Genomic DNA, 25,199 nt, shown 5'->3' with positions numbered 1-25,199 from the left:
TGAGGGCCTGAAAGGTGGGGTGGGTTGTTAGATTGTTGGTTGGTTGCTCTTGGTTGTGGTTTGGTAAGTAGTCATGTGCAAAGAACTAAAAAATAACATGAAGAAATGAAATCTCCTGAATGTGAAGATCAAACTTTGCCCAAGGAATTTGACACCCCTAATCAGCAGGATGTAGTCAACTGACAACATTGCCCCCTTCCTTTCCTTGCCATCCTTTTTTTCCCTCCTATCTAGTGTTAGGGGGTTGAAAGGGTGGAAAAGGGGTGGAGAAGGGTGGAGGAAAGAAGAGCCTACAAAATAGCCAAATGCTGGCTACAGCCCTTGGCTGACTCTACAGTGCCCAGCTATTGTTATGCTAGGATGTTAGGATGAGATTTTCCTGAGGTTGCCAGCCTCCTTTCAGATAAAAATGACCAGTCTCACAGTGTAGTGTGTGGCTCTAATTGGTTCAAGAGATAAACTAATCCTTTCTATTGAATTAGTTGTCTAATGCTCCTTTCTCCCAGGGCAAGAGATTCTTAATCCATCTCAATGCAGAAGTTCCACTAAATAATGAATTCTTTGTGGGAACTTCTTGTCAGCTTTAAAGGGATTTAAGTGGGTGTATTTTTTTTAAAGTATCCTTTATAGTAGCAGGTCTTCTTATATACAGGGCCAACTTTATTTCCATTTTCCCTCTTGTCCCTGAGAGAAAAGGACCATCTAGTTTTTCATTTGGCTAATTGGAGTTGGAAGTGGATTTCTGATATCAGTTTCATATTAGAAGTGTTTTCTTTTTGTACTTGCGGGTACCCCATGGAGCCAAGGAGGTCACAGTGGGTTACACTACCCCCTATATAGGTCTTTCTTCTCTCCTTGTATCAGAATCAAGGACTCTGAGAGCTGTCTGCTCTTGGTACAAACTCAGAGTTCTGCAGGGCACTCCTGTTTCTGATTTTTTTCTATTCCTATGTTCATTTAGAAATGGGAACAGTTTCCTTTCAGAACCCACATATGGACTCCAAAATTAAGTGTTGCAAGTTATTGAAACATATAGTCTCTAAAGACCTAATTTTATTTATATATTAATTTTCTTTACTTGACATTAATATTAGGAGCAGCTTGCTACAATACCTTGAAAAAGGACCACAGCAAGGCTCTTTTGGTACCGTTCAAAACCCACACTATGCCAGCTCTCTGAGAATGCAATCAAAAGAAGTAATCTGTTATACAAAGCGAAATAGGACTGTTTCTGTAATTAGCACGAACACACCAAACAAAACAAGACTAATTACTGGAGTGGGAAAAAGCAGAATGAATTTTGTGAAAAACAGGCTATCTTTCTCACTAGGCGGGTTTCTTATTGTGTGGCTCTTCAACTCTGGAGAATAGGAATTTTCATGACATTAACACAGTTTATTAATGATCATTGTAAGTAACTCCATCCACCTAATTAAATCATCAGCTACAATTGGTAACAGGGGAGGGAATTTAAATGGAGCTGTTCTGACAAAGTAGTTGGCACCACAGTCCTAAATATTTAATACTCCCTGTGGCTGGATTAATGGGAACATTTACTGAGGTGTTTAGCCAGGTCTCTCAAAGGTGACTGACAGACATTTCTCATGCTTTTTTCTTTTTAATAAACCAAATTATAAATTTTTGCATACAATGTGTAACTGAGTATGATGCATAGTGAGAAATTATAATTAAAACCTTTTTCTTTTATTCCATTTACGAGACTGTGGGGCTCCAAACGAAGAATCAAATTACTTCAAGAATTTTTATTAGGACTAGAGAGTAAAAATTAAGGAAATACACAACTTTGCATGTGTTTAGTCACATCAAGACAGTTGAAAAAAATCTCAAAAGAGACATAGATATTGTGTCACTCAGGAGTGCGCTATCAGTGCATACTAGGTAAGAATACTGAAGGAGATACTGAGAGTTCAGGTAATGAGACACACTGGTCCCTGTAGTACCATATCATGGCACATCAAATATTAAACTATAATTACAAATGCAACAGTGCAACCAAGATCAAAAGGGGAGAGACAAAATATTTAACCTGGCAATTCAATAGCCAGTGAAAATGGAGAGAGGTCCAAATGGTAAGCAAGGGAAAGTGTTGTCTGAGATGACGAGCCCATGGGAGAGAGCAGGGTAAAGTTTTATTTATTTTTTTAAAAATTTTTAGTTTCTGCTTTCCATTGTATGGAGGTTATAGATTTGGCTTGGCAAAAAATGAATGCCCCTGGTGGGGTCTTTAAAATATGCTTTTACATTTTTACAACAGTTTCAGATCCACAGGAATTGAGCAGAGATTGTAGAGTTATACCTTACACTCTAAGTTTTTGTGCCTGGTCCTTTTCTTTCTATCTCATTACAACACTCTGGAATTCCATATCCTATGTAGCTGTCACGTGACATTTGACCTTTTTCAGACTTTGCCCACTGTTGATGACCTTGACACATTTGAGGAAGATTGATACAGTGTTCTGTAGGTTGTCTTTTGATTAATGTCTCCCTGATATTTTCTCTGAGATTTTAAGCTTCTCCAAGGAGAAGTAGAGAAAGCTTTGTCCTTATCCCATCAAATCAAGGACGCCTTCCATCAGCAAGATTTTCTGTGTTGATATAAACTTTGATCATCTGGCTTGTATCGTATTTGATAATTTCTTCACTGTGAGGTTGTTTTCTGTCTCTTTCTTCCATATGGTACCATGCAAGGCAGTAGTTATGCTCTGCACACAAGAAGAGAGGAAACAAGCATCAAGAGTCAAGATGGGGAGTCTACATAAGGTGTTTGAAATCACAAATGTTATTGGAGCACATCAAAGTTGTCTGTTTTTGGTTTTATTCAGCGACATGTTGTTCTTCAAATTTGTCATTTGGAGTTCTTTGGTTGACTCTATCCTCCCTCTTACCCTCCCATCATGTTCTCTCTGTTTGCTTTCTGTCATTGTAGGACACCCCAGAATTATCTGGTGTATTCCCATCCCCAACCCCAGAACCAGAATTTCTTTAGTATCTACTTCTTCTTTTAGGAAAATAATAGAAATCAAGGCCCAGCTTTTAACTTGCTATTGCTTCATGGGTGTCATTGGTTCTAGGTCTTCCGAGCAGACAGAGCAGACAGAAAATGTATATTTGCCCAGTAACCATGTAATACCCTATCTGTAAATATTGGTGCACATTCCACATCGATTTATGGCAAACTAAGCATAACTTGTTGCGAATGGCTCTGACTTGAGTCCATTACCACATGATCATTCTAGTTGCTTCTCCATGTTTGTAAACGGTCACTCCAACAGTGTAAAACCTGACTTCTGCCATCTTCTGACTTCTGTTATCCATTTACTTAATTGCTCAATTACAGTATATACACAGAGCAGTTTCAAAATCATCCCAGCTGTTGCCCCTGTCCAGTTTTCTGATCCAGAGGACGTACATTTGATGGTGGTCAGAGTAAAATCTCTAACCGATTGCTTCCCTTCTTGCCTTCCCTTCCTTCATCCATCTGTCCATGTTCATCTACCCATCCTCCCACATATCTATATCTTATTTATATATCCATTGAATACACTTATAAAGCTAAGAGAGGCATAGGAATTATTACACCAGAGTTGCTAGTGATAGATTTGAATAAATGAACTAGTACTTTTCATTATAGTATACTTTTAACTGCTTTCTATTAATCAACATGCAAAATTAACTGAGTTTCTGTTTCCTCTGAAAGTATACTGGGATGATGATGATGGTGGTGGTGTTGGTGATGGTGATGACTGGTGTGCCTAAGCCTTTTAAAGCTCTCTATATTTTATTATATCCATGTATATCTGTCCCAGCATTTGAATTTTGTACAAAATAGGAAACATTTTTAAGTTTCTAAACTGGCATGACAGTTTTTCACTTACTTATGTTAATTATAAATTATGTGAGCCAATGAAGATGCTTGGTAAAAGCAGGACTCATGGTGAATACCTAGAAACTGTCAAGAGTATAAAGATGGCCTTGAGTTCGGGTGATCAAGATGATTGTAAAATATTGAGTTCATGCTTTAAAAATAAGAAGGATTTTAGAACTATAATGTTTCATGAAAATATTTCAGTTTTCACACAAGTCTTGAGGAAGTCACATATTTGATATGTAGGAAATTTAAGGTGACGGATTTATGAATAGTGACCATTTGTGAAGACGGTGTGCAAATTTAATTTGCAGCGCACTCAGGGCAGATGGAAAGCATCTGGAACACACTTACATTCAAAATTAGTGTAGGTTTGTAAAAATAGATGCATCCCACGTTGGAGGCCGGAGGGAGGGCTCAGCACTTGGGAGCACTCGACTGTTCTTGTATAAGATCCATAGTCTCTCATTTCACCTTCAAGAGATTCAGCACCCTCTTCTGTCCCCTAACCCCCACCGCAACACCAGGCCAGCAGGCGGTGCACATACACATATGTAGGCACTCATCCACACAATAAATAGATAAATGAAAAAGCCCTCCCACTTTGGCTGTTCTCAATTTACTTACCAACTGCTTATCCCAGTGGATGTGAGGAAAGAGTTTCTACTGTGCTTTGGCTCTTGAGCACTAACATGGGTTTCCCAGACTCCTGTGGTTTGGCTTGACAGTCAAGTCATGGCTAGCACTTTGTCTCCCAAAATGTAAGGAACAGTAGTGAAAAGTTGTGCCAGCGCTTATGACAGCACTCAAATGTGTGCGATATTATGAAAATCTACCCTCTAACTTTCATATCCATGCCCAGGAAGCAGGACTTCTCCTGATGGTATAGGACAGGTCACAGCTGACTAGGAGTGAGGCATGGGGCCTGTTTCTTCTGATTTTCTTCTTGCCAGGTCACTATTACCTAAGCGTGGTCTTCAAACAAAATTACTAGTTTGCTCAAAGATTATTCTGAACCAGTGTATTTTATTGCAGGGTTGGTGATTGCTCAGTGTACTTATTCTGTAGTCCAGAAGTGGCCATGGCTCGCCTCCATTCAGATCAGATAATGTACTTTCCAGTTTTCTACACCAACACACACACACACACACACACACACACACACACACACACGGATAAACCACATATCCCCATTTTTCATGGGCGAATAGCTTTCAATGCATTTTTAGGACTGATGTAGAGATTAGCATGTTTCTCTAGTCAGTTGTAATTATAGAGCCTTACAAGGTTGGGGTGAGGACTTCCCAGTAAGTCTTTCCTGAAACGTCTTCCTTTCACAGCATCCAAAGGTATACTTCAACGCTCAGCAAAGCAGATTGTAATTGAGCTTCTCGGAAGAAATCTCTAAGGAGGCATGCTCCCTCCTTATGAGGGTGTGGAGGAGGGCAACCAGTTATAATATGGAAGGAAGGATTGCAGACTACATACATGCTACTGTTTCTGAGACGACGAATAGTGACCCCACTTCCTGTGTGAGGGGCAGTATGACTCAGGTTTTATTCTGCCCAACTTCTAGCTAGTATGTGAAGCGCTTCTAGGAATGGCTGCATCGGACCTAAGATTGCATTATAAAAGTCCCTCTCCATCTTTAACTTCCAAAAACTTTTCAACAGAAATTTTTTTAGCTCCTTGTGGCAGTGTGTCCTGGACTTTTTCCACCAGAGGTAATGGGCCGCCGAGTGGCCTCTGACATCTTACTCATGTCTTGCGTCTTCTTGATCTCAGGACCCCCCCCCCCCCCTCTCACAAGGATGGGTACTAGCAGGATCACAGTTTCTCAGTTCTAAGGGTTGCACTCAGCGCTGGTTTTGTTCTACAGCAGCAGCTCCATACTCCCCAATCTGTTTCCCCTTCACTGCTTCCAGAGTCTGGGCTGCGAGGTAGCTGGCTGGTACTTTGTTTCTTCCTTTCATTATGACGTTGGGCAATTTGCTCATGACAGGATCTGCAAATTCAGAGTTTGTTTCAGTCACGGATTGAGCTTTGATGAGCTGGGTTTTCTTGAGCTCCGGGTCATGTTTTTCCTCTTCAGTGAGTTTAGTCACAGGCTTGCAGTAATATTGGGTGTCAATTAAGGTGTCGCCAAAGGAGCATAGTTGCCACACCTCACCTGGGTGAACCCTAGAAGTCTCTAGATAACATGTCTCACTCCAGGGCCAGTCCAGCCCAGCCAAGCACCAGCATTACATTGCCTTCAGTGCAGGGGCAGGTATCTTGGGCAGCTACAGAAATCTTAAAGGATTGCCTACTGAGGGTACTTTACAGGAAGAAGCATGTAAAAACACCGGAACTCTCAATATCTGACACAGGATAAAACCTTTATAAGGAAACACTCTGAGAATCAATTGGGAAATATCTACAATATATATATTGTTTCCATGGGATATAATCTAACATAAGGAAAACCTGTTGGAGGTGGGAAAAAAAGAGCTAAGCTATTTATTCAATTATGCCATGTCCAACCGGTGACCTCATAGACATGACTAAGTTTTCCTAACCTCAGTTTCTATTTGAATTTTCTAATCTATCAAATGCTTTGTGAGACACGTTCTCATGACATATATGGAAAAAGTTATATACTACTCATCCTGCTTGTGGTTCTTGACTCAGATCAGAAAGCAAAGGGAACTAGCCTTTATCTGTGGAGCAAAGGCCAGGCTTGCTAAGAACTCACAGCCAGCTGTGGTCTTCCTGTTATTCTGGTCAAACCCATGATAAGGCTGATGGTGGAATGTCCTCTAGCTAGGTACATGACAAGATTGTCAGGTTCCCAGTGTGATCATGATCTTTAGCAGAGCAGGAACTTAGTAACAATTACAGAAGAGTGTCTGGAGTGGGGGTAAGTAGAGAAAAGAGCAAGAATGTACATCCATTTCTCTTTCTTTTTCTTTGCACCCATTTCTTAATGACCCCCCCAACCCACTTTAGGAGAGAAAAAAGCAGTTTCTAATATTAAATAGGTAATCCCAAACCTTCTTCTTCTCCTGTAGACAAAATTTTGGAGTTTTCCTAAATACTTGTGATTATTTCCACTTGACTAAGATTTGACTTTTAAAAGAACATGTATTTGGAAAATGTCTTCTAATCAATTAGAAAGCATTATGACATAGACAGCTATCGCTTCAGTGTATCAAACCATAACCCTTGTAGGTTAGAGCTTTGTTGCTTGGGAAGTTCAAATAATAAAAGCTTAATTTTTTGACTGATATGAACATTGGATAATAACCATTTGAACATTTTCCTTATATATTTATTGACCAATTATTTTAAATAGACTTATACTATTTTTGTTGTTGTTGTTGTTTTATAGGTTAGAAGGAAGCAATGACTTTCTGAAGGATAATTATTTAGTGCGAGATAAAGTTTTTATTTGCCTGCTTAATTATTTATATAAGTGTTTCTATATTAGGTTAATTTAACTCTATATTAGGAACTTTAGTTAGTATATTACTTTGTATGTGCTAATGATTTTATTCATTTTGATAATGTCTTGTTATGCTTTCCAAGGCAAGGTAAGCTTTATAAGATGTCTTTGCATAATTATCTGTTCATCTGCCTAGTTAATCCAACTATGGAAAAAGAAGATATAGGTTGAGATTGTTTTCTGCTGATAGTGCATCAAGTAGACAACTCTAGGATTTGACTTGTTCTTTGTATGAGGGTAACTTATCATCATGATGAAGGATATCATTTCTATTCCATGTCTATATACACATACGTGTACAAACTTGCTGAAGAGGAATTTCAGTTGTCTTATATAGTCTCTTTAGCTAAGGTAGGACATGGCTTGCTAACTGCCCTTTGTAAGGCTGTTAGAAATTATCAGCGTTAAGGACTCCTCTGCGCTTTGAGTCATAACTTCACCTAGGCTAAGGACTTTGGGGGCTTGGGTTTGGTAAGAAAATGTAAACAACCTTATGATTATTAGGTCTGCAGACGGATTCTACCAAACGCTGAAGGAAACTGACAAATCTTTTACCTACAGTTTTGTTGAATTTATAAAATGTATTGTCAAATAAAAAGGCACGATGCTGACAGTTCATTTCAGATTAATGAGGCCTTATATTATCACCATTCCCCAAACTGGTTGGATCATGACCCAGTGGGTCTCTAATTTGGAGTGTTACATGAATATGGTTCTGTAATGTCCATTTGATGGTATTGATAATAATTGTTTGTGGAGCATTAAGTTTCTCCATTGCAATTTGCAGCTTATTCTGGACTCTGTGGCTAAAGTCATTGTGTTCCCCAAGTCATGTTCCAGCATATGCATTTTTGAGTTTTATTTGACCATTTCGAGAAATACAAGATTCACTAGGCTTCTGGGTAAGTATCTAGAAATAAAAATTGCTTACTGTTGTTGCTATGCCATTTCTCCTCTTTTGCTCATAAATTTTTCTATGTGAGGATTTTTTTGTAGCAGCTTTTTAGTCTTAAAAAGCTCTGGTTCCTTCTCTATCTTGGAGGTAATAGTGACAGTGATCTCCCAAGGGCCTTGTGAAGATTAATTCCACAAATGATTGCAAGATGAATATGCTGCAAAATAAATGCCATCCACTATTGCCATCTTTACCCTTAAGTTAGCTAATAGGCTATAGAAAAAGCCCAAATGTACTCTTTTTATGGAGGATAGCTTAAAGTAACAAATGCACTATGTTGTAATTCTGGAGGACAGAATACTAAAATCAAGATGTTGACAAAGCCATATTCCCTCAGAAGTATTCAAGATAAACCCCTTCTGACCCCTCCATAGTATTTCATAGCTCCAGGCATATATATGTTGGTCACAGCCCAACTCTAACCTCTGACTTGGCTGAGATTAGGGTTATCTTTCTTGGAGTCTGCCTTCTTTGGAAGCACACCAAATCCATTAGGTTTATGGTTCACTTCCTTGTGTTGTATCTCATCTAAACTTAACTAATACTGTCACTAGACTATTTCTAGACAGTGTTACTGTCTTAGTTGGAGTTTTATTGCTGTGAAGAAGCACCATAATGAAGACTATTGTTATAAAGGCAAACATTTAGTTTGGGCTGGCTAACAGTTTCAGAGGATCAGCCCATCATCACCATGATAGGAAGCATGGCATTGTACAGGTAAACTTGGTGCTGGAGGAGCCACGAGTTCTACGTCTTGATCTGAAAGTAGCCAGGAAGAGAATGGAATTCCACACCGAGTGGTGCTTGACCATAGATATCTCAAAGTTTACCCTCCACAGTGACACACTTCCTCCAATAAGACCACACCTCTTACAATAAGGACACACCTCCTAATAGTGACACTCCCTAAGGCCAAGCATTCAAGCACATGAATCTATGAGGCCAAACCTACTCAAACAACTACTGTTCCATTCTGGATTATGGGGGGTTGGGACAGACTTCCACACAGATCTAAGGAGGATATGATTTAGTTCATAACAAGGGACTATTTTATTATGTTATTTGATTTTTAGAATATTCTCTACTAACTTTAAACTTACTCATATGAGGATTATATTTTGAATTCTTACTTTTAAAAATACCTTCAACAATAGCTAGTCCCCAACCTTAGTATCAAGTAATAATAAATATCAACTTCTGAAAGGTCCATTAATTTTTAGAGGCCACAAATGTACCATTGAGTGAACTGGCTCGTTGGGTTTTCTGAATGATGCCCTAGAAGAGTTAACAGTTTTTTTCTAAAAGGGGAAAACAGTTCAATTGTATCTCACCAGTATTTTAAGACCCATTAACTTCTACATAATGAACAGGTTTCTGTGACAGGTAGCTTTCAGAAATGTATTATTTCTTAGTCATTTCCCAAAGAGATTGTTGCAACCCTGTTATTGAGTTGTTTATTCTTTGATTTCCATCAAAGGGCATAATTTTAGCAAATGTTACCCAAAAACCTGTCAGTTTCTCATATTTTTTGTTATCCAATTAAGGATCTACTGATTGTAAAAAATCATTTATATAATTAAAGAGTTTAACAAAAGAGTTAAATGAAAAGCATAGCATCACTGCATGTCCAAAGGGGCGTTGTGGTTTTTTTTTTTTTTTTTTTAATTTTTTTGGTTTGTTTTTTATTTTGTCAGGGTACACAGCAAAAAGAAGTGCTAATTGTCAAACACCTCAATGATTGTAAGAACAAGAAGGAGAAAGAAAAGAGACTGTTCTTCAAGTGGAAGGAAGGTTCAGACTATCCTGTTTGTACAATTTTGAAAATTGAGAAAATGTCAGTTGCTTGTGAGCTGTTGCAATGAAATAAACATCCTCATCTATTTATTTATTTGGTGTGTGTGTGTGTGTGTGTGTGTGTGTGTGTTTATGTCACAGTACATGTGTAGGGATCAAAAGACAATTTGCAATAATCAGTTCTCCCCTCTTCATGGGTCCTGGAGATCAAACTCAGGCCGTCAAGTCTGATGGCAAGTACCTCTTCAAGGCTAACCATTTCCCCAGCCTAGTTTTTGTAATTTTTAAAGCTGAAGTACTAGACTTGTACTACAGTCTGCTTGCCTGTTCAGGTTAGTGTATGGCAGTTATAATTTTCTCTCTCTTCTCTTATGATGTAGTAGGAGATTCTTGTCACATATTCCGAGTTCTTCAGGATGACAGCTCTGCTGACTAATGCTTGTGAAGTTCCCTCATTTTTGTTGTTGGCCTTGTCTCCATTTGTTTTGCTCTCTGAGTTTCCTACCAAGTGTGGAATAGTTTGGTAGGCAATGAACATGCACCTAGATTCCTGGGTGCAATTTTACTAGTGACCTACATCTCAGAGATCTTGTGCCAAGTACCTCAGGTGTAATGTGGTGCACCCAGTTGCACTCTGGTTGGAGACTAGGTCTCACTTTGGAGTCTTCTATATTAAAACACTGATAATCCTCAATGCTGATTATAGGATTGACTGTAAAGCTTGCTAAATGTTAGGGAACCCAACCCCTGGATGACTGCTTCAAGGACCTGGTATTGTCACCTGTCTGCAGAAAGTTTTGCCTGAGGCCCTCCATTATTCTGGGAAGTGCTTATTTTATTTTATTTTATTTTATTTTATTTTATTTTAGTCTCTTCCAGTCATACCTGATCTTGGTAAGATTTCTTCCCCCTGCTTTTGGCCAGACTGCCTTGCTTTACATCATTAACCCTAAACTCTGGGGAACTGATCCCCTGACAGCATCTTTGATATTAGATTAGATTCCTTCCAGGCTGCATTTAATTGACTGTGCTCCTAGCGGAGATAGCAAGCCTGATTCTGTCTCTCTACTTTGCTTGGCCACTCTTCTTTAGTAGCTGCTTGCAAATTCACTGTGCCTCGATGAGGGAGGATGTGCAGAAGATAAAACAAATGCCTATGATTCTGAATTCACTTTTTTCCTTCTAATAACGTGTCTGCTGCTACACCTGTCAATGAGCTGCTTTATTCTTTGTGAATCATTTTCTGTCACAGGAATGGGGCTGCTTCTCTCTCCTGCCCTTCATGCTCTACCTTGCCTACTTTTCAAAAATGAAAGGCGAGGAAGCAATGGTAATTAAAATATAACTTTTTTTTCCTTCAATCAAATGTTTCTACTTCTATTTTTACACTTTTGCCAGATCTATTTTTTTAGATGACTTTCACATTCTGAATGTTTTTTTTTTGTTGTTGTTGTTGTTGATTTTTTTTTTTGGTCTTGTAGAGATTAAACGAATTAAACTACTCTGGTTTCCTTCAAATATAAAGAAATGCTTGCTCAATCTCCAAATTTGAAACGTGGATATGAAACATGGATGATTGCTACACATTCCTCTACAAAAAAAGGAGGAATATTTATTTTGGTCTTTAAGCTAATTATTTTATTTTATCAGCAATATCATTCTGCTTATATTAGTAATGAAAATTTGGGTAGTGAGACCCATTTCTATTCCTTCTCTACCTCACAGCAGAAAGCTCTTCAGCAAAAACTCTGGAGTCCAGTTTGAACTAGGGGCTTGGTAATTGGTAGAGATACTTAAAGTCTAGTCAAGTCTGAAATCTTTCTTCTATGTTCCTTTCTTCTTTCCAACTTATTTTGAGTTATTATGCATGTTCTTTAGTGTCACAGGCTCCAAATGTTCCCTTGTTTCTTCCTTTGACCCTCCTTCTCCTGATGTGTCTTCCCCCGAGAAGGCAGCTCATGGTAAGGTCCACATGTAGGTAGAGTTGGGCTTTGCTATTTACTGCTAGGGTGGCCCTGGTGACACTGTCTTGTCTACAAAGCAGGGAGAGTACTGATGGTTGTGCCTGATAATTTGGGATGGGTTATAAAAACATTCCTGTATTCTTTATGATACATTATTATTAGAGGAGAGGCACAAAGGAGGACTATGGTCAAACTAATTGAACCTGGGAGAAAAAGAGATCCCTTAAATGAATTAAAGCTGAGACAGAGTTAGAAACTGTTGAAAAATTTACAAAATTTCAATGTCCTACCCAAGTCTTGTAGAGACTCCATTAGAGAGTAGAGAGATGGGGTTCTAAAGATTATGCTAGTGCAGAAGCAGACTCGGGCTGGCCAGTGGACCAGGTTCAAGGTTTTGGTTGCTATTGGGATTGCAATGGTCATGTTTGTCTTGTTACGTGCTCCAAGGAGGTTGCCTCTGCCATCTAAAGAATTATCACTTTGGCCAAGTTTCCCATTATCCCTATGTGTAGAGGCTACTGGAGGAAGAAGACAGCAAGCTCCACACAGTCCACATAAGGTGATAGGCCACTGAGGCTCTGTGCGGGTGGATTTCATCCCTGCCCCCATAGGTACTGGCATCACCTCTGCTTCTGTGCCCAAGAAGTGGCTGCTGCTGGATGGTATTGATGATTGCTGCACGTGAGCCAGAGGCTGCACTGCCACCTTGGGTGACTTTGCCAAGACTATGCTTGATAACTTTGATGTCATTTCTAAGTCCTGCAGCGACCTGACCCTTGACCTCTGGGGGAAAAATCTGTGTTCCCCAGAAATTTACTGACCATCTTGTGAAAGTCTGTATCAGAGTCTCTGTTCAAAGGAGCCAGGTTCCAGCTTTTGCTACTAAATAAAGGTTTTTAATACAAGAAAAATAAATTGGATTGTCTGTTTAAATAAATTGAATTTTTGTTTATTTGTTTGTTTTAAGACATGGCTTTGGGTGGACTTTCACTCACATCCAATGACAAAGCAAGAAAAGGTAAAAGGATTCTGGAGATGGATTCCACTGTTTTTGTTTTGTTGTTTGTTTTTGGTTCTGTTTTTCTTCCTTTTTTATTCCAAGACACCAAATAGTTGCTCTCACGCCTTGCTTTTCCTTGAGTTCTTGAGCTTAAAAGCTATTTGATTTTACTAAATCATTTGCATGAGCAAAGGAACGTGAGTAGAGCTGGAAATGGTTGGTAGTAAGTAAGCCCTTCCAGTTACACTGTGGTTTCTACCATGTCTGGTAACTGTGAGCATTAGACGTTGATTGTATTAAGGTGCACTATTTTGGAACATTTTAGGGGACTATTTTTTCTCTCTTCATGTTTTTGCTCCAAATCTCAAATGATTATTATCATTCTTCTGAAGCTGAAAGTCTATCATTGGTTGTCTTTATCTCCCTTGTCTTCATCTGTGGCTATGTGAATAATTTCCTAAAGCAATAGCACTGAATTCTGTGAAATGTGGACTAGAGGAATGATCCACTGAGAAACGATAGTCTCTAATTAGCTCCCAACAAATATCCTTTTGTTACAGTCTTTCTTATTTCCTTGTCATGCTATTAGGGCAAAAACACTTCACAAAAGCAACTTAAGGGAGGAGGGGTTTATTTTTATCTTTCAGCTAAGGACCATTATGGCAGTGTGTCAAAGCTGCAGGGGCATGAAGCTCCTGCTTACATTCAGCCCACACTCAGAAGAAGAGAGCTATGAATTCTTGCACACTAGTGCTCAACATGCTTTCTCCAATGTTCTTTGGCCTAGGAAAGTGTGTCACAGTGAGGGGCTTTTGCTCTTCAACTAAGGTAATGAAGAGGATTTCACACAAACATATCAAGCAGACCATCTTCCAGGCAGTTCTAGATTTTGTCGAGTTGAAATTAAGGACAACAACCCATGATTTTTGATTTTTTTTCCAGTTTCTAATTTTCTATGATGTTGAAAAACTTAAGAACTTTACTGAAGGGCAACTCAAATAAAATTATACAACGTCATGTTTTAAATCCTTTCTCTAGTTAATAATATAAAATTTAAGAATAAACACCTTAACTCCTTATATTTTTAGAAAAATTTGTTATTTATTTAAATAGATTTATAATTTGCCTGTTATTTGCCAAGAATTATATTAACAATGAGAAGAAACAATTTCTCTGCCCTAATGAAGTATTTCTATCAGTGCTAAAATTAGAAAGTAAATGAGAAAGGAAATAATATACTCTTGACAAGTATAAATGTTGGCCATAAAGCTGTATGGAACAATAAAGTTTATTAAAAAGCAGGAAATAATATTTGACCATAAACCTGAAAGAAATTAAGTATTGCTTTATGTAAAAGCTCCAGGGTTGTGGAAGTAGAATGTATAATACCAAGGTAGGAAAGAATTTACTGTATTCATATCAGAACCAGGAAGGCCAGGTTTTGCATTGCAGTGAGTGAGGGATTTGGTGATCAGGAAAAACCTGGAGTCATACTGAATATGGGTCTGTAGGCCATGGTAATAAATGAATTTTCCCCCCAAATCTTTGGAGGTCCCTCTTAATTGTTAGAAGAGGTTCACTCTTTTAACAATTCCTCTGTAGAACTTTCCAGCAGAATGTGAGCCATTACTGCCTTGGTTATGCTAGGCTTTTCATATGATGCTATGTTTCTTTGCTTAGAAGGCAAAAAAATTTCCATATTTTAAACCAAGTTTGGAGAGTGACACATAATTATCAATATCTTAGGACAGAGCGATATCTTCTTTTATGTTATTTTTGTTGCACAGTAACGAATAAAATAATGGGATATTTTCAACTGATGCTTTCATGATTCAGTAAAGTATGGTAGGTCCTAGGCTCCAAATGGGTGTCTTTCCTGTATCCCCAGTGTCATAATGAGCTGGTGAAAAGGAACCAGGGAGGAGTTAATCAGGATGAAGGTGATACCTTATGGTGAGAATGGAGGACTCTCACCCATATGTCCTTGGGAATTACTCCTACTTCTCTGCCTATACTTACAGTGCTGGAATAGTTTGTGTGTTTAGAAAACTAATGGGGTCCGAGACCCGCCGAACTTAGGAAATTAGTCTGAACAGGTGAGAGGGTGCGCCAGAGAACCTGACAGCTTCTGGAACAGGCAGAAGCACAGAGGCGCTGAGGCAGCACCCTGTGTGGGCCGGGGACAGCCGGCCACCTTCCGGACCAGAGGACAGGTGCCCACCCAGCTGGGGAGGCGGCCTAAGCCACAGCAGCAGCGGTCGCCATCTTGGTCCGGGACCCGCCGAACTTAGGAAATTAGTCTGAACAGGTGAGAGGGTGCGCCAGAGAACCTGACAGCTTCTGGAACAGGCGGAAGCACAGAGGCACTGAGGCAGCACCCTTTGTGGGCCGGGGACAGCCGGCCACCGTCTGGACCGGAGGACAGGTGCCCACCCAGCTGGGGAGGCGGCCTAAGCCACAGCAGCAGCGGTCGCCATCTTGGTCCGGGACCCGCCGAACTTAGGAAATTAGTCTGAACAGGTGAGAGGGTGCGCCAGAGAACCTGACAGCCTCTGGAACAGGCAGAAGCACAGAGGGGCTGAGGCAGCACCCTGTGTGGGCCGGGGACAGCCGGCCACCTTCCGGACCGGAGGACAGGTGCCCGCCCGGCTGGGGAGGCGACCTAAGCCACAGCAGCAGCGGTCGCCATCTTGGTCCGGGACCCGCTGAACTTAGGAAATTAGTCTGAACAGGTGAGAGGGTGCGCCAGAGAACCTGACAGCTTCTGGAACAGGCGGAAGCACAGAGGCACTGAGGCAGCACCCTTTGTGGGCCGGGGACAGCCAGCCACCGTCCGGACCGGAGGACAGGTGCCCGCCCGGCTGGGGAGGCGGCCTAAGCCACAGCAGCAGCGGTTGCCATCTTGGTCCGAGACCCGCCGAACTTAGGAAATTAGTCTGAACAGGTGAGAGGGTGCGCCAGAGAACCTGACAGCTTCTGGAACAGGCAGAAGCACAGAGGCGCTGAGGCAGCACCCTGTGTGGGCCGGGGACAGCCGGCCACCTTCCGGACCGGAGGACAGGTGCCCACCCGGCTGGGGAGGCGGCCTAAGCCACAGCAGCAGCGGTCGCCATCTTGGTCCCGGGAATCCAAGGAACTTAGGAATTTAGTCTGCTTAGGTGAGAGTCTGTACCACCTGGGAACTGCCAAAGCAACACAGTGTCTGAGAAAGGTCCTGTTTTGGGCCTTCTTCTTCGGCCAGGAGGAGGTCCAAATACAAGATATCTGCGCACCTTCCCTGTAAGAGAGCTTGCCAGCAGAGAGTGCTCTGAGCACTGAAACTCAGAGGAGAGAATCTGTCTCCCAGGTCTGCTGATAGACGGTAACAGAATCACCAGAAGAACAATCTCTAAACAGAGTCAACTATAACTACTAACTCCAGAGATTACCAGATGGCAAAAGGTAAACGGAGGAATCTTACTAACAGGAACCAAGACCACTCACCATCACCAGAACCCAGCACACCCACTTCGCCCAGTCCAGGGAACCCCAACACACCTGAGAACCTAGACCTAGATTTAAAAGCATATCTCATGATGATGGTAGAGGACATCAAGAAGGACTTTAATAAATCACTTAAAGAAATACAGGAGAACACTGCTAAAGAGTTACAAGTCCTTAAAGAAAAACAGGAAAACACAATCAATCAGGTAGAAGTCCTTACAGAAAAAGAGGAAAAAACATACAAACAGGTGATGGAAATGAACAAAACCATACTGGACCTAAAAAGGGAAGTAGACACAATAAAGAAAACTCAAAGCGAGGCAACACTAGAGATAGAAACCCTAGGAAAGAAATCTGGAACCATAGATTTGAGCATCAGCAACAGAATACAAGAGATGGAAGAGAGAATCTCAGGTGCAGAAGATTCCATAGAGAACATCGGCACAACAATCAAAGAAAATGGAAAATGCAAAAAGATCCTAACTCAAAATATCCAGGAAATCCAGGACACAATAAGAAGACCAAACGTACGGATAATAGGAGTGGATGAGAATGAAGATTTTCAACTCAAAGGTCCAGCAAACATCTTCAACAAAATTATTGAAGAAAACTTCCCAAATCTAAAGAATGAGATGCATATGAACATACAAGAAGCCTACAGAACTCCAAATAGACTGGACCAGAAAAGAAATTCCTCCCGACACATAATAATCAGAACATCAAATGCACTAAATAAAGATAGAATACTAAAAGCAGTAAGGGAAAAAGGTCAAGTAACATATAAAGGCAAGCCTATCAGAATTACACCAGATTTTTCACCAGAGACTATGAAAGCCAGAAGAGCCTGGACAGATGTTATACAGACACTAAGAGAACACAAACTGCAGCCCAGGCTACTATACCCAGCCAAACTCTCAATTATCATAGAGGGAGAAACCAAAGTATTCCACGACAAAACCAAATTCACGCATTATCTCTCCACGAATCCAGCCCTTCAAAGGATAATAACAGAAAAAAACCAATACAAGAACGGGAACAACGCCCTAGAAAAAACAAGAAGGTAATCCCTCAACAAACCTAAAAGAAAACAGCCACAAGAACAGAATGCCACCTTTAACAACTAAAATAACAGGAAGCAACAATTACTTTTCCTTAATATCTCTTAACATCAATGGTCTCAACTCGCCAATAAAAAGACATAGACTAACAAACTGGCTACACAAACAAGACCCAACATTTTGCTGCTTACAGGAAACTCATCTCAGAGAAAAAGATAGACACTACCTCAGAATGAAAGGCTGGAAAACAATTTTCCAAGCAAATGGTATGAAGAAACAAGCAGGAGTAGCCATCCTAATATCTGATAAGATTGACTTCCAACCCAAAGTCATCAAAAAAGACAAGGAGGGACACTTCATTCTCATCAAAGGTAAAATCCTCCAAGAGGAACTCTCAATTCTGAATATCTATGCTCCAAATACAAGAGCAGCCACATTCACTAAAGAAACTTTAGTAAAGCTCAAAGCACACATTGCGCCTCACACAATAATAGTGGGAGACTTCAACACACCACTTTCACCAATGGACAGATCATGGAAACAGAAACTAAACAGGGACACACTGAAACTAACAGAAGTGATGAAACAAATGGATCTGACAGATATCTACAGAACATTTTATCCTAAAACAAAAGGATATACCTTCTTCTCAGCACCTCATGGTACCTTCTCCAAAATTGACCACATAATAGGTCACAAATCAGGCCTCAACAGATTCAAAAATATTGAAATTGTCCCATGTATCCTATCAGATCACCATGCACTAAGGCTGATCTTCAATAACAAAATAAATAACAGAAAGCCAAAATTCACATGGAAACTGAACAACACTCTTCTCAATGATACCTTGGTCAAGGAAGGAATAAAGAAAGAAATTAAAGACTTTTTAGAGTTTAATGAAAATGAAGCCACAACCTACCCAAACCTTTGGGACACAATGAAAGCATTTCTAAGAGGGAAACTCATAGCTATGAGTGCCTTCAAGAAAAAACGGGAGAGAGCACATACTAGCAGCTTGACAACACATCTAAAAGCTCTAGAAAAAAAGGAAGCAAATTCACCCAAGAGGAGTAGACGGCAGGAAATAATCAAACTCAGGGGTGAAATCAACCAAGTGGAAACAAGAAGAACTATTCAAAGAATTAACCAAACGAGGAGTTGGTTCTTTGAGAAAATCAACAAGATAGATAAACCCTTAGCTAGACTCACTAAAGGGCACAGGGACAAAATCCTAATTAACAAAATCAGAAATGAAAAGGGAGACATAACAACAGATCCTGAAGAAATCCAAAACACCATCAGATCCTTCTACAAAAGGCTATACTCAACAAAACTGGAAAACCTGGACGAAATGGACAAATTTCTGAACAGATACCAGGTACCAAAGTTGAATCAGGATCAAGTTGACCTTCTAAACAGTCCCATATCCCCTAAAGAAATAGAAGCAGTTATTAATAGTCTCCCAGCCAAAAAAAGCCCAAGACCAGACGGGTTTAGTGCAGAGTTCTATCAGACCTTCAAAGAAGATCTAACTCCAGTTCTGCACAAACTTTTTCACAAGATAGAAGTAGAAGGTATTCTACCCAACTCATTTTATGAAGCCACTATTACTCTGATACCTAAACCACAGAAAGATCCAACAAAGATAGAGAACTTCAGACCAATTTCTCTCATGAACATCGATGCAAAAATTCTTAATAAAATTCTCGCTAACCGAATCCAAGAACACATTAAAGCAATCATCCATCCTGACCAAGTAGGTTTTATTCCAGGGATGCAGGGATGGTTTAATATACGAAAATCCATCAATGTAATCCATTATATAAACAAACTCAAAGACAAAAACCACATGATCATCTCGTTAGATGCAGAAAAAGCATTTGACAAGATCCAACACCCATTCATGATAAAAGTTCTGGAAAGATCAGGAATTCAAGGCCAATACCTAAACATGATAAAAGCAATCTACAGCAAACCAGTAGCCAACATCAAAGTAAATGGAGAGAAGCTGGAAGCAATCCCACTAAAATCAGGGACTAGACAAGGCTGCCCACTTTCTCCCTACCTTTTCAACATAGTACTTGAAGTATTAGCCAGAGCAATTCGACAACAAAAGGAGATCAAGGGGATACAAATTGGAAAAGAGGAAGTCAAAATATCACTTTTTGCAGATGATATGATAGTATATATAAGTGACCCTAAAAATTCCAACAGAGAACTCCTAAACCTGATAAACAGCTTCGGTGAAGTAGCTGGATATAAAATTAACTCAAACAAGTCAATGGCCTTTCTCTACACAAAGAATAAACAGGCTGAGAAAGAAATTAGGGAAACAACACCCTTCTCAATAGCCACAAATAATATAAAATATCTCGGCGTGACTCTAACGAAGGAAGTGAAAGATCTGTATGATAAAAACTTCAAGTCCCTGAAGAAAGAAATTAAAGAAGATCTCAGAAGATGGAAAGATCTCCCATGCTCATGGATTGGCAGGACAAACATTGTAAAAATGGCTATCTTGCCAAAAGCAATCTACAGATTCAATGCAATCCCCATTAAAATTCCAACTCAATTCTTCAACGAATTAGAAGGAGCAATTTGCAAATTCATCTGGAATAACAAAAAACCGAGGATAGCAAAAACTCTTCTCAAGAATAAAAGAACCTCTGGTGGAATCACCATGCCTGACCTAAAGCTTTACTACAGAGCAATTGTGATAAAAACTGCATGGTACTGGTATAGAGACAGACAAGTGGACCAATGGAATAGAATTGAAGACCCAGAAATGAACCCACACACTTATGGTCACTTGATCTTCGACAAGGGAGCCAAAACCATCCAGTGGAAGAAAGACAGCATTTTCAACAATTGGTGCTGGCACAACTGGTTGTTATCATGTAGAAGAATGCGAATCGATCCATACTTATCTCCTTGTACTAAGGTCAAATCTAAGTGGATCAAGGAACTTCACATAAAACCAGAGACACTGAAACTTATAGAGGAGAAAGTGGGGAAAAGCCTTGAAGATATGGGCACAGGGGAAAAATTCCTGAACAGAACAGCAATGGCTTGTGCTGTAAGATCGAGAATTGACAAATGGGACCTAATGAAACTCCAAAGTTTCTGCAAGGCAAAAGACACTGTCTATAAGACAAAAAGACCACCAACAGACTGGGAAAGGATCTTTACCTATCCTAAATCAGATAGGGGACTAATATCCAACATATATAAAGAACTCAAGAAGGTGGACCTCAGAAAATCAAATAACCCCCTTAAAAAATGGGGCTCAGAACTGAACAAAGAATTCTCACCTGAGGAATACCGAATGGCAGAGAAGCACCTGAAAAAATGTTCAACATCCTTAATTATCAGGGAAATACAAATCAAAACAACCCTGAGATTCCACCTCACACCAGTGAGAATGGCTAAGATCAAAAATTCAGGTGACAGCAGATGCTGGCGTGGATGTGGAGAAAGAGGAACACTCCTCCATTGTTGGTGGGATTGCAGGCTTGTACAACCACTCTGGAAATCAGTCTGGCGGTTCCTCAGAAAATTGGACATAGTACTACCGGAGGATCCAGCAATACCTCTCCTGGGCATATATCCAGAAGAAGCCCCAACTGGTAAGAAGGACACATGCTCCACTATGTTCATAGCAGCCTTATTTATAATAGCCAGAAACTGGAAAGAACCCAGATGCCCCTCAACAGAGGAATGGATACAGAAAATGTGGTACATCTACACAATGGAGTACTACTCAGCTATTAAAAAGAATGAATTTATGAAATTCCTAGCCAAATGGATGGACCTGGAGAGCATCATCCTGAGTGAGGTAACACAATCACAAAGGAACTCACACAATATGTACTCACTGATAAGTGGATACTAGCCCAAAACCTAGGATACCCACGATATAAGATACAATTTCCTAAACACATGAAACTCAAGAAAAATGAAGACTGAAGTGTGGACACTATGCCCCTCCTTAGAAGTGGGAACAAAACACCCATGGAAGGAGTTACAGAAACAAAGTATGGAGCTGAGATGAAAGGATGGACCATGTAGAGACTGCCATATCCAGGGATCCACCCCATAATCAGCTTCCAAATGCTGACACCATTGCATACACTAGCAAGATTTTACTGAAAGGACCCAGATGTAGCTGTCTCTTGTGAGACTATGCCGGGGCCTAGCAAACACAGAAGTGGATGCTCACAGTCAGCTAATGGATGGATCACAGGGCTCCCAATGGAGGAGCTAGAGAAAGTACCCAAGGAGCTAAAGGGATCTTCAACCCTATAGGTGGAACAACATTATGAACTAACCAGTACCCCTGAGCTCTTGACTCTAGCTGCATATGTATCAAAAGATGGCCTAGTCGGCCATCACTGGAAAGAGAGGCCCATTGGACACGCCGACTTTGTGTGCCCCGGTACAGGGGAACGCCAGGGCCAAAGGGGGGGAGTGGGTGGGTAGGGGAGTGGGGGTGGGTGGGTAAGGGGGACTTTTGGTATAGCATTGGAAATGTAAATGAGCTAAATACCTAATAAAAAATGAAAAAAAAAAAAAAAAAGAAAACTAATGAAGATCCTTTCAGCAAAATCTTGCTAGTGTATGCAATGGTGTCAGCGTTTGGAGGCTGATTATGGGATGGATCCCCGGGTATGGCAGTCTGTAGATGATCCATCCTTTCATCTCAGCTCCAAACTTTGTTTCTGTAACTCCCCTGATATAGCTGTCTCTTGTGAGACTATGCTGGGGCCTAGCAAACACAGAAGTGGATGCTCACAGTCAGCTATTGGATGGATCACAGGGCCCCCAATGGAGGAGCTAGAGAAAGTATCCAAGGAGCTAAAGGGATCTGCAACCCTATAGGTAGAACAACAATATGAACTAACCAGTACCCCCAGAGCTCGTGTCTCTAGCTGCATATGTATCAGAAGATGGCCTAGTCGACCATCAGTGAAAAGAGAGGCCCATTGGTCTTGTAAACTTTATATGCCTCAGTACAGGGGAATGTCAGGGCCAAGAAGGGAGTGTGTGGGTAGGGGAGTAGGGGGGGTATGGGGGACTTTTGGGATAGCATTGGAAATGTAAATTAAGAAAATACCGAATTAAACAAAAAAGCAGGGCATGGTGGAAAAAAAGAAAAGAAAGCTAATTAAGCCTCAAAGAAATCTACTTTCACTTTAATTTGAACTAAGTGGCTGATCTAAGCCAATCATGATGGAGACTTGGCATACTTTCTTAGTATTTATGAAACTTTAATGATTCTCAAATTCTTAAAACAATAGGTAGGTATCATATTGAATAGGATAAGTCCTGAATAGGCTCTTGTGTTGTAACACTTGGTTCCCCATTGGTGACAATGTTTGGAAAAGTTGTGGAACCTTTAGAGGGTGGAGATGCAGAGGAGAAAATGGATCACAGTCGCAGGGTTTGAGGGTTTATAACCCAACCCCATTTTCTGTTCAGTCTTTGTCTCCTGACTGTAGCTATGATCAGCTACACCTACAATGCTATGGTGACCATGATGAGCTGAAGCCCTTCCACGATGACCTAGAACAAACCCCTCTTCTGTTAAATTGCTCCTTGTTCGGGTATATGTTCACTGCCAAGAGAAAAGTTACTAACATGATGGGCTTCCTGCTTTTCCAAAATGGACCTACCGAGATGCCCTTAATACATAATCCTTTTTTCCTGTTCGGTGGATCTGAGCTTCTTGAGTGTAGGAACAATATCATTTATTTCCATGTCTTTTAGTGATTGCTCTGCAGCATTTTGCCCACAGTAGATATTCAACAGGAGCTCCATAGTTATTCACGTGGGTGAAAAGAGCCATAGTTCATAAATTCTAGTAGTTCATGGCTTAAGGAGGAGGTTATTTCTTAATATATGGAAAGCTTTCTAATTTATTTGGGTCAAAGATGTATGCATGATTCAAACACAATGACAAGCTGGCTTTCTTTATGATATTTTGAAGTAATTTACATCTTGTTTTTCAATTCCTATTTTGGTTGGTTAACAGAAAAATAGTTAAACTCTTTCAGGCATAAAATTATCTCCTTAGAGTTAGAGAGATGGGTTAGTGGTAGAGAGAGGGTTTAGTGGTAGAGAGATGGGTTAGTGGTAGAGAGATGGGTTAGTGGTAGAGAGATGGGCTAGTGGTAGAGAGTGTTTACTGATTTCCTAGGGAACCTGAGCTTGGTTTCTAGCATTCAAGTGACTTACACTTTTGGAACTCAATCTCTTGGAGGTTCAAATCCCCATTCTGGCTCGTATATGTACCTACAGACTCATGTCATTCACTCACATGCATACATATGAGGAAAACGATTAAAAAGTTAAAAATTATCTTCTTTTAGTAGATATTCTATCTGTTCAAAGTTAAGCAACTTCTCTGTTTTCTCCTTTTTCTGATTTCCCCTTCTTCCCCACCTGTATCATCCACCTGTGTCACCCATTTCTCTTCTCTCTTCCTCTGTCTTTCCCTTCACTCTTTCTAAAGAAGGCATAGTGTGAAATGTGACCTTAGTGCATGCGATGTATTCCTGGGTGACTTCCAAAAGGATGTGAGCTCATGGCATCTTTCACCTGTCTTGTCTTGGATAATATCATGTTGGTTCTAAATTACCCATGTCTGAGGATGCCAAGTTCTGACAAAGAATACCTGTGTGCATATATAATATATTCCAGCTGACATTACCCTTGGCTATGCTCTACAGCCAGAGGCCATCATTGATTCTCAGGGACTTCAGTCTTCAGCTTTCAAGTCTTCCCACAGAGACTCTAGCTAACAGGAACAGACAGAAGACAATCCTCTTGTGTCCTGTGTCTTGTGGATATTTGCATTTTTGATTCACAGAATCCACAAATGAAACACCCGATTATTTTGAGCTATTAACATTTGTCATAAACGTCTATGCAATTCCTTCATTCTTCTACATCCTTCTGAGAACGACATTAAGGATTCAGAATGTAGGCTCCACACACGGAAATGCAAGCCTTTGTCCACCCCAGTATACATAAAGCTAAGCTAGGAAGATTGCTTGAGGTCAGTTTGAGGTCAGTCTAGGTAGCATAGGGAGTTTTTGACCAATTTCCACTATAATGTGAGAATTTAGCTTTAAAAAAGGATGTTAAATGGATAGTCTCAAAAACTAGGACAATTTGCTCAAAATCATATTAATTAATATTTATTTTAAAAATTATGTTAGAGGAAAACATTTACTTCTTTCAAAAGGATTTTCATTGAAGATATACATACATCATATATAGTCACATTATATATACACATATATTATAAACATATATAATATATACACATATTAAACATATATAGATATATAATTTAATATTAAATGTGCATATATTTAAAAACTTACATATATTACATACATATGTAATATATGCTTATAACACACATTTAAAAATATTATATATAAACTATCTTTTAAATCACACAATCTTTTTGTTTAGTTTTTTGTTTTTAAAATTAATTAATTAAATATTTTACACTCCATATTTTATTCCCCCTCCACCCTCTGACTGTTCCACATCCCATATCTCCTC

General features: G+C 39.9%; 1 long non-coding RNA gene and 1 pseudogene across 4 annotated transcripts; both read left to right on the top strand.

Annotated features, from left to right (window-relative positions):
• Positions 1–5,921: 5,921 nt before the first annotated feature.
• Gm34173 lies at positions 5,922–10,209 on the top strand. Of its 4 annotated transcripts, none has more exons than XR_388584.2 (4): positions 5,922–5,977; positions 6,689–6,785; positions 8,158–8,272; positions 10,020–10,209. It is a non-coding gene; the product is annotated as a predicted gene, 34173 (long non-coding RNA). The 4 variants fall into 4 exon arrangements; XR_388583.2 differs by having other exon boundaries at positions 5,927–5,977; positions 6,693–6,785; XR_001780125.2 differs by lacking the exon at positions 6,689–6,785 and having other exon boundaries at positions 5,927–5,977.
• Positions 12,409–13,010, top strand: Gm12133 (predicted gene 12133; annotated as a pseudogene).

The sequence above is a fragment of the Mus musculus genome, chromosome 11, assembly GCF_000001635.26.
Source record: "Mus musculus strain C57BL/6J chromosome 11, GRCm38.p6 C57BL/6J".
In the NCBI taxonomy this organism is placed as follows: Eukaryota; Metazoa; Chordata; class Mammalia; order Rodentia; family Muridae; genus Mus; species Mus musculus.
Note: the sequence above shows the minus strand (reverse complement) of the source record. Positions and strands in the feature narration are given on the sequence as shown.